Raw genomic sequence first — 17,353 nt, 5'->3', positions numbered from 1 at the left:
CATGCAAAACTTTATTGATCAGTCTGTGCTCCTGCAGCTAGGCAGGCAAAGGCCTCTTGAATGCCAGTGGCAATGCCCTTTTTGGCAGTAGAGGGGCAGAGATGTTTAGCACAGCCACAGGTAGCCCTCCAGGCACTTGAGGAGGTTGTAGGGCAGCATGGGCTTGCCCACTGCACTGTCAAAGCTCATGGTCTCATGCCAGGCATGCAGGTGTACCCAGAGCACCATGGCCATCAGCAGCAGCAGGGTGTAGTGGGTCAGGCACCCCTCAGTTCACTCAAACAGCTCCTTGCACTGCAGGGACACACTCAGGGCATGGCGTGGACATGGGGGTGGCTATGGAGTGGCCATGCAGGGAGGGCAGGGGCATGGCCAGCTCTGCATCTCATTCATCCAGGACCCCATGTCCCCCAAGCCCAGGTGCCATGGGTTTGGCAGCAGCACAGGAGACAGGCTGACCTTCAGGAGAAGGAGGGGGTGGGGGTCTAGAGCCTTGCCTGTCCTGGCCTGGGAATGGGGTGGGGGAGGCAGACTTCCTGTGGCCAGGACCCAGCAGCTCATTGGCCCCTAGGGAGCAAGTAAGGATGGTGGGGGGCTTGGCTGGTTGTCATCTGGGTCAGGCCCACCCACCCAACTTACCGTTGTTCATGAGCACCTGTATACACACAACCTCTGATCTGAGGCCAGGCCATGCAGAGACCCCTGGTACAGAGCATCTTATCTCAGAAATGTTGAAAACTGACAAACGGTTTTTTTTCTCATGGAAAGTCCTACAGCTGCATGTTGGGAAGAGCTCCAGAGCTCATCCCAGATCCACACAGCCATAGAGCATGAACTGCCTGCAGCAGAGCCAGGACTGTGTGCTGGTCCTGCTGGCCATGGCCACTGGCTGCAAGATGGGGGAGCCACCAGCACCAGGAGATCAGCAGCCACTGTTGCCCCTGGGCAAGCCCCCCAGCTGCTGAACTCGCTGAGGCATGTGTACATGTGGGGGAATGGCCAGAGGCTGGAGTGCTAGCCACTTGTCCCTGGGCTCCACCTGCTAGGCACCCCCACCCTAAGGCCCCCCACCCTGGGAATGGCACACACAGAACCACAGCATGTATAAATAGTTCACATGGGGAAGAGGGTATCTAATTGGTGGTGGATAGAGTGGGTGGTGGAGGGGCTCTGTTGGAGATGGAGTGGGGAGGAGGATCTGTTTGTGTAGGGCAGTAAAGTATTTTTCAGAGACCTGTCCATAGTGAGCATAGTGCTGGGGGTGGGTAGTGGGCAGGGGGTCTGTGGGAAGCTGTGCAGGTGGGCTACAGTGGGGAGTGGAGGAGAAGGTGGTCAGCCAGTGCCTCTCACACCCAGTGCCCTGGCCCCCTCTGGTGGGTGTGCAGCTTTCCCAGGGCTTCAGCGGGGAAGTGGGGGGAGCTGCCATCTGGTGCTCTGGGATACTGCCAGGCAGCCTCTAACAGCTGTTCCTTCTCTGCCTAGGCCCTGCAAAAGAGCTCCCCTCAGGCCTCGCAGAGTTAATGCAGAACAAAAGCTGTGACTATGGCCCAGGGGATGTTGGCTTCAGAGAATTTGAAGTGGGTTGTGAAGGTGCACCAACCTCCCTTCAGCTAGCCAAAGGTGTGCTCCATAAGCATGTGGGTCCAGCCTAAGCACCTGTTGAAGTGGGACTAGTGGAAGTACAGGTGGCTAGTGTAGGGCTACATGAGCCAGAAAAGGAGTGGGTAGGTGGGGTCCCTGATGAGGAGGGGCAAGACAACCATGATGCCCAGCTGAAGGCCTGGCAACCCTGTCATGAACTTCCCACTCTGCACTAGGGCTGATAGGACAGAGTTCTGGAAGATGCAGGCATTGTGGTTACTGCTAGCCCAATTGACACTCACGGTGAAGGCACTGCAGTGGTCAACAATGGGCTGGAGCATGGCAGAGTGGAAGGCCCACTGGCTGTAGTAGGGATGGTTGCCATTGGGTGGACAGGTGATGGGGATCTGGGTCCTATCCAGAGCCCCAGTACATTGGGGGAATCCCAGGGTGAAGAACCACAGCACCACTGCCAAGAGGGTCATGCATATGGAGCACTGTCTGCCCAAGCATGTCCTGCAGAGCACCACAACCCTCTAGGATGGGTTGTTAGCCTTGCCCATGCCAAAGAGGTGGCTGACATAATGGAGACTGGTGGTTGTGGCCTGCTAGAGCAGGGGATTGGCCAGCCAGGTGTCTGTGGGGGGAGGCAGCTGCATGGTGGTGTCCTGCCACTCCAGGTTCAGTGGAGCTGCTCCAGGAGGTCCAGGAAGGTGGCCCATATTATGCAGAATGCCTCCAGCCATTGCATGTCATTCCAGGTGGCCGGGACAATGTGCAGCCACCAGTCCTGGCTGGCCAATTGGGCCCAGAGGTGGGGGCTGGAGGCCCGAGAGGACACAGATGTCCCTGGTGATGGCATCCAGAAGCATGTTGTTTCTGCCCCTGCTGGGGTCCAGCCAGCAGAATAGGATCCAGATGGCAGCTGTGTTGTGGCAGGGGACCTGGGACAGCACAGTGAGGCTGGCCAGGCAGTCACTGTGCAGGAGCCAGCAGGTCCAAGACTGCTGTGGGCTAGATGATGGCCACTATGGTGGGCCACTAGGGCAAGCACAGTGGCCAGCAGGAGCTGGGCATCGCTGCCAGGGTCAGGTGCTGGAGCAGCCATGGTGTGGGGAGGCAGAAGCTATGGCAATAGATCTGATGCATGCTGCATACTGTGCATGCTGTTTCTGGCCAGAGAAGCACCTGGCTAGGGAGCAGGGAGAGGGCCTGCCTTTTAAAGATGGCTTTCAGCCACAGGCAGCTATGGCCAGAGTCTCCAGCTCTCCCTGGTGGCATCAGGGGTCCGTTGCATGACCCCAGGAAGTGCAGTCAGCTTGCTGCCAGGAACAGCAAATCTGCTTCTGCTTCCCTGCACATGTAAATGCCCGACTGGGAGCATTTACTTGTGAGTAGTTTCCTTGCTCAAATGCCCAGCAAGTACTATAAAACTGATGGTGCATTTTTACTTAATATGTTACCTAAAAGAGTTAAATGCTCTTAGGTAACATATAGCAGCAAGGTTCCCTCTAAGGTGCGTCTGTGCACGGCCGTGCACAACTAAAAGTCTGGCCGTACACAGCCTGTTTAAGGTTGCACATTGGGAGAGGAGCTGAAGGTCAGCTCCTAGGTGAGGTGGGGATGGGAGCCTGGTGCGGGCTCTGCTGGCTCTGGGGAACTGCTCCGTTCCCCAGCTTCACCGCAGGGAGCAAGAGGCATGTGGCATCAGGGCTGAGGAGTGGAGCACTTCCCCAGAGCCAGCGGAGCCCACCCCAGGCCCCCACTCTAGCCTCCATCCCTGCCTTGCCACACTTTGGGGAGGAGCTGCTACCTGCCCCAAGTGAGGCTCTGCCAGCTCCGGGACACTGCTCCATTCCCTGGCCCTGATGTCACACGCCTCCTCGCTCCCTGAGGTGTTGGGGGGGAGCAGAGCAGTGTCCTGGAGGCAGTGGACCCTCACTCAGGGCAGGCAGCGGCTCCTCCCTGAGGTGAGGCTGCCTCCTCGCTCTCCGAGGCAAAGCAGGAGAGTGGAGCACTTCCCCAGAGCTGGTGGAGCCCTATTCCACCCCTGGCTCCAGCACCCAGCCTCTCGGTTCTGGCCCCAGTCCCCAGCCTCTCAGCTCCAGCCTCCGGCCCGAACTCCAGCCCCCAGCCCCAGCCTCCGGCCCCCAGTCTCTTAGCTCCAGCCTCTCTCCCCAGCCACCAGGCCCCAACCCCCGGCCTCCAGCCCTTAGCCCCCTTCAGGAAGTATCCCATGCCAGATCGAGGTGGCGTGCTCACTGACTGAGGTGGTGAGCTCACAGACTGCTGTCCCTTAAAGGGAACATTGCTTAGCAGTAGTCAGAGGTATGGGAAGGGATGCATCACTTGATATTGTGATTTCTTATACATGTCTTTACTAGAAAAAGACTTGTCCTGAATCCAGCTTCTTCCACGTGCAACACATTTTCAGCAGCCTCAACAAAGCCATCAAGCACCTTGGTTCTTTCAGCAATGTCACTGTGACTGACTTTTCAGCTTCCCTACAACTATCTGTTATTAAAAAAAAAAGCTATGTTCAGACTCCTACTACTTGGTAATCAAACTTCATGGTTTTTTCTCTTCCCATGGCAGTTTCCTAAAACTACCATGTCTAAATGAATGTAAAAGTTTGCTCATGCAAAAATAATCCCTAGATTTTTCTAGATCATCTAATGTCACAGAATTCCCAGAGAAATGTACTTATGAAGGTTATTTACTCCAAATATTAAGTTCTATTTGCCAGTATTCCTATTATCTTTGATCTTCTTCCCTCTTTCCCTCCCATCATTTATTACATCCATTTGTTAGGTCTTGGTTTAAAACTAGATTGTAAGATCTTCAGGTCAGAGTGATGGCATTCTGTGTGGTTGTGCAATACCCAGAGTAGAATAGCCCCAATTCTTATGATCCCTGGGAGTTGTTACATAGAAATAATCAATAATATTAATAACACTAGCCACATAGATTGGGTTGCAACTAGTGTCTTCCTATAAATCCAGTTCTCAGACCTGTTCTCTTGTAAAACTACATCTGTAGATGTAAATCACCAAGCATTTTTGTTTTTATTTTGGTAATAATATCCAATGATTTCTGGTCCATTTAGCCCTGCAAATGTCTTACTTATGTCACTGAAACATGTATATGCCTAGAATATTCTGGGTAACTAGTGCATAGGTACTAGGGTTGTGTGAAATGGGCCGTATTCTATTCAGATTTGGATTCAGCCTGAATTGGGGACAGTGATTGGATTCATTGATTTGGATCACTGTCCCCAATTTGATTTGGCCAAATCTGAATCTGAAGATTTGATGCTGATTTGGAGAATCAGTGATTTGGAGATAGATACAACTTTTAAATATGTATTCTACATACATTGAGGTATCAGGCATGGCTCATGAATGCTGCGATGCTGGGGCAGATGGAGCATGGCAGGGAGGGAGGGGCGCATGCTTGGCAGTGAACCCAGAAGTGGATCAGAAGTGCTTTTGGTCCACTTCCAGGTCTGCTGGGGATTGTACTGCCCCCCCCCCGTGACCCCTCCAAGTTCAGCAATTAGCCACAGGGAGATCCAGGGTGCCCCCCCAGACCCCAGAGGCATCAGTTGCTGAGCGGGGGCAGAGGGGGTGGAGAAACCTGCATGCTCCCCAGTGGACCCAGAAGTCGACCAGAAGTGCTTCTGGTCCACTTCCGGGTCTGCTGCTGTGCACATTGGGGAGCTTCTCACGTTCCTGTGGGACGTTCTATCTGCCCCACCATCACAGCTGCCTGGTACCTTGAGGTATGTAGAAAAAACATTTAAAGCTGTGTCTATATCCGAATCACTGGATCTTTCTGAATTGATTTGGAGGGTTCTGATTCAGTTCAGAGAGATTGAAGGATCTCCTGATTCAGTTTTGTTTTGGGATTTGGCCTCCAAATTGGGCCAAACCTCTGCCCAATCAAACCAGGGACCAAAGTTTCGCACCACCCTAATAGGTACCTCATTTTTCTATTAATGGTTGACTGTCATAATTCTTAAATTATTAAATATATTACTGTCTCCTAATTGTGGTTGTCAACTGTCTGTACATGACACTTGTAATGTAAACTTTTGGCTGCTGACAGGTGCATCTTTTTGTATGTGATCATTTTATTATTTTTTTTAAATCCTTTCAGATTGCAAGCTTTCAGAATCAGTCACTGGAATACAGGAGCAAATCATAAGCAGTAGTAAATCATCAACTTCAAATTACATCTGCACAAGGGTTGGCCTTTCACTTGGCATGCCAGGATGTAAGGATTATTTCGTGTATTCAAGTTTTGTAACTGAGGAAAATATTAAGTGTGGCCATTCTAATACATTGCAGTTAAAAGTCAGCACCTGACAATAAAAGCAATAAAACCTTTAATAGAATCCCTATGCCCACAGGAAAGAAATTAACAGCTGTATTTCTGGACTGCTGAGAATAAAAGACAAATACCAAACCAACTGCTTTTTTTATCAAACAGATGTTATTTCAGTAGAACAGATATGAAGATATGTAATCAGCAGATATATGGAAGGCTGTATACTGACCCCCTTACACTTGTTTTTCTTTAAGAAACCTGAGCATGATTATACAAATAACACATCTAACAATATATCTCATTGCCTCAGTCAGAGCCTCAGCCAATTTTCTCTCATAATTTTCTTGTTCTTTTTTTAATAATGACAAAAAATTCCCATGATTCCGCAATTCATCCCCCAGTCCTTTCGCCTTAAAATAATTCCTTAAATCCAGCCAAGCTGGATTTTTCAGGACAAGGATAGAATTTAAGAACTATGTTACCAAGGACATTTCTGGAAAGGAATTTGAAAGGAAGCCCTGGACCTGTGCTGGGATGCATCTGCTGAGAGAATGCAGCATGGCACTGCCTGTGAACACAGCTATACCACTTCAGGGTTGGAGAGAAACAAAAGTGATATAGCAACATTCATGGAGGGTTTCATGTGAGACTGCTAATTAGCTCTACCCCTCAGCACAAATGCAGAGCCAGAAATAGTAGTCAAATTCATATGATGTCTGCAGTACCACACTATGCAACCTATAGTAAGTAACTAGAGCATGTGTGTAGGCTTTTTCCAATTTTAGGTGTCTGTATTCATCTTGGACTGAGTCCCCGTTTTTGTTCCCTAAAACTGGTTCTTTTACTCCTCTCTCTATATATTAATTCACAAGTTCCAGGAGCATTCACAAGTGCTCCTTTCTGTAGCTGGGTGACTAATTTACTGCACAATAAAGTGTCACTATGTAACCATAAACAGGTTTTCTACTATGTGTAAATGTGTAAATACAGGTGGTAGCTACTGTCAGGGGACAGTGTCACAGCCCCAACTACAATCTCAGAGTTGGGAGCCAGAAGCCACCTGCTGTGGGAGCAGGAGACATTATCCCCACCCTGGCTCCTGATCAGAACAGGGGTTGGGCAGTAGGTAGCTGCCTAGGGCAGGGGTGAGAGTGGGAGGCAGCTGCCCTGGAGGTGAGACGGCTTCTCCATGCCCCAGAGCCCAGGCCTGACCCTGGTGCCCCTGCCAGCCTGGGGCTGGCACCCAGGGGAGCCTAGGGCTCCATCTGGTTGTCATATAGTATAGCTGGGCAGGAGTATCCCGTCTCTGAACTGCTCCCATCAGGAACAAATTTGATCCCGATGGGTGCATGCATAGATGTGCACTCAGGGAAATCTTACTGTACAGTATGTTACTGTGCAGTAAGCTTTCTGAACAGTAACTGCATCTGTAGATGTGCTCACTGGCTGTGTCTACACAAGACGATGACTGTACAGTTGTTACTACACAGTCACTTCGTACTTGCATAAACAAGTACTAAATGACTGTGCGGTAACTAACATTTCTGCACAGTAGCATCTGTGAATGGCTTTTTGATGATGCTTACTGCACAGCTGCTCATTTAATACTGCACAGCTGCCTTGCATCACACTTCATGTCATGTGATGTTACTATGCAGTAGTAACAACCTATTGTGCAGTCAGCATTTTGTGTAGACCCGGCTACTGTGTAGTTTTGCTCTTGTGGTACAAGAGATTTATTCCTGCTGAGAATCTGAGATCCAAGAACTCCCAAGCAGTTCAGGAGTTTGCAGACACTACTGTAATCAATTACTTAGAATTCACACAAAGAAGTAAAGATGACCAGTCTCAAGGGGGAAAATAATGGCCATACTTGCAGACCAAATGATGTCTGATATTAGATAAGAGCAGGGCCATGTGCTTAGTCCTGTTTGTGCTCCTTGTGCTGCTCAGTGTGAACAGTTTGTAAACCATCTTTCACAAGGCAGCTGAGGACTTTCCAGGTAGTATATTACTGCCGTAAGTAGCTCCATATCTGCATCCCTTTCCTCTGGTAACTAGCCAAACCATTTTGGGGATGTGGGTTGCATTTTTCATTAGAGATAATGCTTTGCTGGCACATCACATCTCAGAAATAGTTTAATCTAGAACTTTCAAGTGCTTTACTTTTGACAAATAGTGCCTATTGCTAACCTCCAGGCACAGTTATAAGTTCAACCTATGAACTTTTTAAATGTCTGAAATATTGGCCAATGCAGAGAGGCTTACAAATGGTCTAATGGACTTTCATTGGTTTCAATAATCTATCTCTCTCCAAACCACACAAGGATCCCAGGGATCATAGAAAGCCATGTTTAGGCTTTATATATATAAGTTATATAAAAGAGGGAAACCTTGAAAGATCACTGAAATCTTGCAGACCACAAATATTAAACAGCCAGGAAATTTTAAGTTGAAGTATTTATTTGTAATATAGGGTCTCTCCTCTCCCTCTATGCCAAACTATTTCAATGTGAATGTAATGTGTGTAACAGCAGGCAGAACCAAAGGACAGTCTGTGGAGGCTGGGAGGCAAGGGACAAAGGAAGAGGAAGCTTGAGAGTGGAGTAAGGGAAAGAGAGAGCCACATGCATGTGGAACCTGGTCAGCCCTACACAGAAGAAGTGGAGCTGGAGTTCTCACTGGCTCAGTCATTCAGGAATGTAGACTGAAGGAGCTGGACTCAGACTTGCGGGCAGCTGCAGGCTGCTGTTTGAGTGCTCTAGAAACTAGAGGCTTGTTTGGGGACACGTCCAGATGTGCTGTGGGGAGGGAATTAAGGTGCTGAGTATATGTTATCAAACTGTTGGTGTTTCTTTACCTTTTACCTGTTCCCTCCCTTTGGCCCATTGGCTTGTGATCTATGGTTTTATATATAAAAGTGGGAACTCCCCCTTGCTTCTTATGCCAGTTTCTGGGGCTGCAAGGTTGGCATACTGTTCCATACAATATATAGGAAGCTTATATGTGATATATTCTCTAGGGGTGCATCTACATGTGCAGTTAATGTGACTGAATAAACTCTGGTGCAATTGGATCCAGAGTAAACTAATTCGAACTACATCATTTACGCATGTGCTTAAGGGTAATAATTTACTTTGCTGTCAGACAGTACCTGTGTCTGACAGGATTTTCTGATGGTACTGTAAATTAGTCTACACCAGCCCAGTTGCTGTGGATGTGTAGATGGTGACACTTTACTACACAGTAAATTAGTCTACTGCACACTGGGCATATCTACACAAGAAGCTTCACTGCACAGTAGTGTAGTTTACTGCACATTAAGCATGTGCATCTACACCTTCACATGCTTACTACACAGTAAACCTCACTAATCATTGTCTGGACCAAATTTTAAGTGTATGCTGGCAACACGAGAGTTAAGTTCAATCATGCGCAGACAAGCAGACAAGGCCTATGGAAAATTCCACAGCGTGCCCAGCATGTGCCCCCTATGCGACCCTTGGCTTGTCAACCAAAGCTGACCTAGTTTTGTAAGAACACGCACGCTCAGTTCTGCTCAACAGATGAAGTAATCTGACCAGACGCATGCTCAGTCCATGGACTGCATGACATAATCGGACTAGAAATTTCTTTAGAGAAGACAACCTGATTGGTTGCCCGGTTGTTATAGAGAGCTTGTGGGCCCCTCCAAAAGGGGAGTTAGTTAGCGAGAAAAAGTTAGAGAGGAGAGAGTTTTGGGGGGTTCTGACAGCGGTGCTGACAGGGAAGATTCGTCCTGAGAGCAGAGGCTGGCCTGACAGGGACTACTCCTCAGGACGGCTTTAAGCCCACTGGTCTCCTGTCCGAACCCTGAGAGCAGAGGCTGCTAATGCAGGGACTGCTCCTCAGGAGGGAGACCACGCTCAACCTGTTCAACAGATACTGCCTTAGCAGAGACTGTCTCACAGGAAGAGATCGAACCAATCCTGAGAGCAGAGGCTGCGGCTGCAGGGACTGCTCCTCAGGAGGGCTTTGGGCCCACTGGTCTCCTCACAGCTATGATCTTGTGATTTATTCGATTCGTCTTGATCTGATTATTCTGTATTGATCTCTGGCTAACGAACTAATTTCCGGCTTCGACCTTGACCACGATCCCGCATCTTGACCACTGGCTACGACATTGTAACTTCAACCTCCACATCAACTTCAGCATCTTAACGACCACCGGGTTCGTCCACATTGGACTGGCGTCACGACATTCTATGTGTTACAGTTCTGTTATTTGTTATTCCGATCAATGAGCTGTTGACCAGCCCTGGGACTATCGAGTTGGGCAGCTGCCCCTAGCTCCGGCTAGAAAACAAGGGCTCACTTGAGAACCCCGTGGGCCAACAGACCCCTTTGTTGTTCGTGTTCATTTATTGCAACTGTAACTGAAGCAAGTTCCCTGCCTACGCTTCCAAGCGTAAGTAAATAAAATCCATCTTCTGAAACCGCAGGTGTGTCCTGTACCACTCAGACTCCTCGCCGCTAATCCCGACTGTTCCGATCCGATACCACCCTCGGCCCACCGTGACCTTGGGGCCGCCATTCCCCGAACAATCATGAGTAAATTTGCAATTTCCAAATGCAAATAGCAAATTTACTTTTGATTAGTAACAATGCAGTAGTATATGTGTAGATGACTGACCAGGAGCAAATTTGCTCCTGCTCAGCCATCCACCAGGAGCTGGGAGATTGCTCCCTGCCCCTGGGAGCTGCCTGCTCTGAGATCATGATGGGGACTTGGAGCTGGGAGATCCTTGTTTCCCAACACCAGCTCATGGTTGTGGAGCCAGTGCTGGAAGATCCTTCTCTCCCAGCCTGAGCTCCACAGCATCAGTGTTGGCACTGGGATATAAGGATCTCTTAGCACCAGCTCCACAGTTGTAGAACAGGTGCTGGGAGATAAGGGTCTCCCAGTGCTGTCCCCACAGTCATAGAGCTGGCTCTGGGAAATAAGGATCTCTCAGCACTGGCCCCATGACCACAGAGCTGGCACTGGGAGATGAGGGTCTCCCAGCACCCTCTCAGCTCCATGGGCATTGAGCTGGAGCTGGGAACTCTCCATTGGCAGGGGTTGGGGAGCTTGTTCTGCACCCAGCTCCTTGAGTGTGGAGCTGGGTGGGGAACAAGCTGGAGAGCTTATTCCCTGTTCATCTCTGCTCCCCAGTTTATGCCACAGCTCTGCACTCACAGAAGTCCCAGCCCCATGCCCTGATCAAGTGATTGAGGCATGGGTCTTGGAAAGAGCTGCATGAGTGGTGCAGGTCCCAGCTCCCTGCCCAGCTCCCTGCCCTGATCAGTGCATCAGGGCAGGGGGCTAGGACCTGCCCTTCTTCTGCAGCTCTTTCCAAGTCCCCTGCCCCTGATCAGGAAGCCAGAGCCAGGAACTCCCTGATGCCAGGGCAGGGAGACATTGTCCCCACCCCACCAGCAGGCAGCCCTCAGGGGCAGGTTGCAATATCCCAGCTCTGCTCAGGAGACAGCTGCCTTCTAGCCCGGAGTTCCCTCCCTCTTAGGAGCCTAGAGCTCCCCTTGGTGCTAGACGCAGCCCATTGCAAGGACCCAGGTACTGGGAGCAGTTTGCTGCCATTAGCGGCATATCTGTTCCTGCTTCTGTGAATGTGTAGAGACCCGCCCAGGGGAGTTTACTTATGAGTGGTTTACTCACGGGTAAACTGATCCCATATGAAATGCATGTGTAGACACACACAGTAAAGCACATGTAAGGCACCTGCCCTAGAATAGTTTAAATAGAGATGAGAGAACTATATTAAAAACATTTTAAGCTTCCATCATTTTCTATTTATTTAGCTGAATAATAACTTTGCAAAACATTTAATTTTTCCCTATCATTATTTTCTTCATATTCTACAATCTGTGGTTCTAGCAGGCACTAGGATGAAATGTGATAAAAATTGTGCAAGAAATACTATTTTTGCTGTATTCCATTCCACATGAATGCAGAGTATAATGTAGCCCTCAAAATATTTAAGGACTTGATTAAGTTTAGGCACATAAACAATCTTAAAAAAATAGTGGAAATCAGTCAGATACTTAATGCTAAGCATATTTTTAATTATCAAGGACTTATAGCAGCCTAAAGCCTGCTCTAAGTTATACTAATTAGAATGCTCCTTAGGAGAAAACACTGTCATTGGGTGCATCTATACGTGTGCTTTAATATGCAGTAGCCTACTTTACTGCTAATTAAAGTGTTGCATAAAAAATGTGATTTTATACTAAGGCACTGTAAAATAACCTACTATACATTGTCACTAAAAGAGCATGCACTTTCACTACTGTGCATTAGGGCAGCCTACCTCACATCAGAGGTACTAAATTTAATGTGCACTAGGAAAAGAGCATTAATGCACACGTAGATATGCCCAGCATGTTTTAATTTTAGACTCCATAGAAAGACTGTTGTATAGGCCTCATGCTCTTCTAAACACCTCTTCAGTCTGAATGGACAGGACACAATTAATAGAGGCTTGGATGAAATGCAACATTCACTTTTTAGTTTTATTTCAGCTCTAAATTTCCTTAACTAAGACATTTCACCACTGCCCTTCAGGAACAGATTATGTAACAGATCATTTTAGGACATCTTTTCCTGCTATGAAGCTTGCCCTTTTTTTCTTTTAGTTGTTATATCTATTGTTCCTAGATACAATAAGCATCTTTGCCTTTGTCTTTGTCTTGTTTATGTGTGCACAAGTCGAAGCAACTGTTTCTAAAGAAGGGATGATATATAATCTATGCTTATGTTCAGGCTGTAAATAGCGCTGGATTGGCAAACACATCATGCAGCAGCAATGCTTTTAAGCTCTTCTCCTTGCTCTAAAAGATGTTTCTCTTTCGGCATTTTTCTGAACAATGCACTAACCACAGATGTTGTCAAGAAAACATTCTGTGACTCCACAGAAAAAAAAAATCCCTTGCCACTGTTCTAGTCTTTGAGGTGCTACTGCCCAAACAAAAATTCACTCATGGGGTTAGAAATATATGCAAATAGAAAGAAGGCTCTCCTCTACCCTTCTCTCTCCACCCCCAAACATATTCTGTCTCCAGAACATCTGCGGGTCATAACAAATGCACTGTCTTAAAACTCATTGTCTTAAAGAAAGCACCTGCAAGGTTCTCCAAAGACAGTCAAGACTTTTCCAGAGTGTGCTCTAATTAAAATGCTGATGCCTGGACAATTAAGCATTTCTCATGAACAAAGCATAAAACCATTTAATAGAGACAGAGTTCTCTATATTCAGTACACTGGGGCACTATGTTCCCTTGCTGAAGTCCCTGGATTCGTCTTCCATAATTGCATATGCTTCAGCTTTCTTTTAGCTCATTACGTATATTGCTTGAGTTGCTAGTGGGAATCTGTACCATGGGAAATATTGAGCCTAATTCTCATATACACTTTTTATATTTTCATTTTAAGGTGTCTATACTTCTAGAGGAGGGTAAAGTGATATTAGCATTAAAAGAAAATTGATCCTATTGCAGCTTTTAGTTGCAAATATTGGAGCTACCTGTTTACAATAAAGGCTATGTGTATGTGTTACCCTTTCAGATTTCCCACATCTAATGAGTCAACAAATTTATTATGATCCTTAAAGGGCATTTATCCTCATTCGTGGATTAAACATGTCAGTGCTTTGGTTATTTCAAGTGATTATTCAGTGGAAGTCTTGAAAATTAAAATTAGGTTTTGCAGTTTGGACCTTATAAACTGACCTTCTTATTCTGTATGTTGAGAGACCTTTCTACAAAGTATATCTTTGTCACCATAAAAACTTCTGAGACTAGCACAGTTAAGTGGCAAGCAGAAGTACAAGTAGGATACAGTAGCTCTATTTGTCTTTTCAGCTTAAGTAGTCATCTTCATTTGTATTCACATTTATTACATGTTTCTCAAATGTCATATCATGTCAGAAGACTTGTTGTGTATTCATAATGAATTCAATAAAAACTTAAAGTAATATGTTTCTCCTATGCCTGAATGCATTTGTTCATGTTGACAGAAGGAATTTACTGATAAAGGAGAAAGAAGTGAGATGGTTATAGTAAACCCGAAGAAGAGAAAATGGACTTTATTTCTAGTCCTTTTTACTTCTATGGTATCTTGTAAAATGTCTTGAGTTTTTGCAGTGAGAATACTTACGGTGGGAGATAGTTTCTGTTAGTCCCACCTAATCTGATAAATGTTTGCAGATACATGTAATTTTGGGTCTATCGAATGAAGAAAGCCAAGTGTGTGCTGCCATAAAGCATGCCTGCCTACTCAACTCGTGTTCTGCATTCAGGAGCTCCATAAAATGAGGCAATGTAAGGCTCCTTAGAACAGCTGTGAGCACCACCCCAGAGCCAGTCTTAAACTCTCTGTCTTGGATGTGTTCATTGGTGCATGTTCAGAGCCATCTGAGGTGTCTGTGTTTCTCTGGGTTGATGTGTGCAAAGCAGGAGCAGGTGTGTGCAAAACAGGAGCGAGTGGGTGGGGTGGCATTTCACATACAGGTACTGCAGATTATACCTACATGAACCTGAAGAACCACCTACAGCTCATGGAGATGGGCCCTGGAATTTTGAAAGGGAACTTAAGAAATATACTTGGCTTTGTTTCTACATTTTCAAATTATTATTAGAACAGTAGGTTTTATAATTTGTTTGTAGGATGTGTTGTTATCCTTTGATGGAAGGCACTATTAACATACATAAACCAGCATCAAATATTATAGCATCTTCTTCTTTCAATATGTTATTTCCCTGTGGTTTTTTTAAGCTTTTTTTTTCTGTTTTCTTCAGTGGTTTCTTTAAGAAGAGTTTGACTTCTGCCTCTGTTTTAATGTGATAGAAGACTTTCTGAACTATAAAGTCCCATGTTGATATCCTTCTGTTCAGTTCTGAGTATGCTTTTGTGAGCTAATTGCACAGTTGAAGAAATCTTCTGAAATTAAATGCTCAGTGGTGAGTGTTCTATATCTTGCACTTGATACATGGTTATTAGGACATATTCTAGACGACTCTACTATGTTAGCGGCAATACCTCCTATTGATTAGTGTACATTTACTCTATAGTTCTTTTTGCCTTTCTAATAAACAAGTTATAGTAAAATGCTAACTAATGAATAATAGATAAAGCATTCACTGTTGCCTTTTAATCATGTAATTATTTGTTAAAATGTCTGCTTCTTGTAAGCCACAATATCAGATCCCAACCCAAGGAGCATATTAAAAATAATGAGGAGCTGTCTTAATCTTATAGAATATGGAAGGGACAGGATATGAAATCCCATGTTTTTATCCCATGTTTTTATCTTATTTATTAGGATAATGTTATGTCTTGAATATTTGCCCACAGATCTCACTGAAACCCAAACACATGAGCAGCATCAGCTTGCTGCAATGATTTTTTTGTAATTTTACTTTCAATATTGACTTCAGATTGGCTTATGGTTTTTCTTGATGATCAATGGTTGAAATAGCATTTAGAAGTTTTCCTTGTATAGTTTTCCATAAGAAACATCCAACAAAATATGTACAGTGTAAGATATAAAAATAAATATTTGGTATAGATAGTAAAGCCCGTTAGGGCTTTTTTCTTTATCTGTCAGTTGTTCATTTAAGATGATGACTTACACCTGCAACTCCTTCATGTGCATATGATGATGTGACAACTACAAGCAAATATATGATTTGCATATGCAAATTAAACACTTTGATACAAATATAGGTAGTTTGCACAGGATAGGTGTATAGACATATTGTGCAGGTGCAGCTTAAGCTTTTACACGTGGAAAGTTTGGCTTTCAAGCAGCTGAAAAATATGAAAATTTTGTAAAGATCACGAGTAAGTAGCTGCTAAAAAAGTAGTAGTAATATTCAAAAAGAGATTGTATTGCAGTCCTGTAGGTTTATGCTCCATCGGTCATGGCCTTTGTATGAGGGGAGCAAGACTGGAGGCCTGAATTTCAGTGAATGACAGTTTGACCCAGCTCTCAGAAACTGACAGTGCATACATTTATGTCCGTTGGAACATGAGCTCAGCTCACCTTATAATTCAAAAGAAATACAGAGATTGATCTAGTAAAATGCTGCCTGCTGCCTGAAAGTTGACTTTAGTAGGGGCTAAGGCCAGACATGGCAAGATGCAGCCTGGTGGAAGGGGGAAAGCAAGAGTAGAAACACAACGCCAAGGGAGATCTTTTGAATGTTTTCTGCCTCTAAGCATGAATGGAGAGGAGAGAGAATTTCTTTTGACTTTAATTCAATTTTCTTTGACCTTCTGCTGTGACAAGGTTACTTGCTTGCTAGGTGGTTTTTCTCAAACTCTCTCAGTGCTTCTAAAATATAGTATTCCACAGTGCTATGGTACTGTCATCGTAACTTAAGCAGTGAAGGACAGGTTGCAGCACTGCAAAACTTGTATAGTGGAAAATGTTCACAGATAGATATGAAACTTAATCGTTGATAAAGTTAATGATTTCAGCCTGCTGGTTGGTCTGAGGGTGGAAATATGAAATGTGCTGTGTCTGCTTGAAACAGAGCTTTAGCCCTGGCAAAATATCACTTTGCTTTCCCTGGTTCTCTCTCTTTAAAATTGCTTCCACTTATCATACTAGCTATTCATCCGGTTCTTTGTTCTCCATTGTACTATGAGGGATCTTGTTGCTGTATCAATGCTACAATACCTTTAACAAGAACATTGTTCCTATAAGGCACAATACCTTTTATATTCTTCAGTTGACACAGTTCATTAATATGTTTCTTTCAGACACCTGGAGAAGGAGTTAACAATTCCTTCTCTGCTATGGATCATTATTTTCTTGGTTTGCCAATAATGCTAAATTACATCTGTTTGGAGTCACTTATCTCCATATGACACATTATTTCAGGCTTTATCTTTCTACCCCTCTCTCCCACCCCCCAATGCTGCATTTAAGACACTATTGTTCTTAAATCATGAACAAAAGGGCAAAAGCCATTGGAATTCTCTGACAAATATAGCTCTCACCACAATACTGAATACATATGAAGAATAGGACCACATGTGACTGCTTACATGATAGACGATGGGTCAAATTTTACTGCCTGTTAAACCAATATAAGTCTAAAGCGGAGGTGACCAGCAGCAGATCAGGCAGAGGGTAGGAATTGGAGTGGCACTCTGGGAGGCAATAAGGTTTAATTTGTGGCATGCCTAACAAAAAGCTTGGACCCTCTGATCTAGTGAAACTCCACAGGCATCAGAGGGTATGACCTAGTATAGTGATAGCAAAATGTAATCCAGTTTTGTCCATCTTCATCATCTGTGTGCCATTTGCTTTTGTCAGTTTCAGCCAAGATTTATGAAACCAGTCAGAAAATATTACCATTCAGCTATTATTACCATTCAGTAAGTTTTAAATACACTATA

At 45.4% G+C, this 17,353-nt stretch overlaps 1 long non-coding RNA gene across 1 annotated transcript in view; it reads left to right on the top strand.

The window, feature by feature from the left end:
• The window catches only part of LOC109299726, a 25,387-nt gene extending 13,104 nt beyond the window's left edge, over positions 1-12,283 (top strand). Inside the window, exon 3 of the long non-coding RNA XR_002097966.1 lies at positions 12,253-12,283. This is a non-coding gene — a long non-coding RNA (uncharacterized LOC109299726). The remainder of the gene's footprint in view (positions 1-12,252) is intronic.
• Positions 12,284-17,353: the final 5,070 nt, after the last annotated feature.

This window comes from Gavialis gangeticus, unplaced genomic scaffold (assembly GCF_001723915.1).
Source record: "Gavialis gangeticus isolate Ggan-Ray unplaced genomic scaffold, GavGan_comp1, whole genome shotgun sequence".
NCBI classification, from domain to species: domain Eukaryota; kingdom Metazoa; phylum Chordata; order Crocodylia; family Gavialidae; genus Gavialis; species Gavialis gangeticus.
The sequence above is the reverse complement of the archived record's forward strand: the minus strand, read 5'-3'. Positions and strand labels throughout refer to the sequence as shown.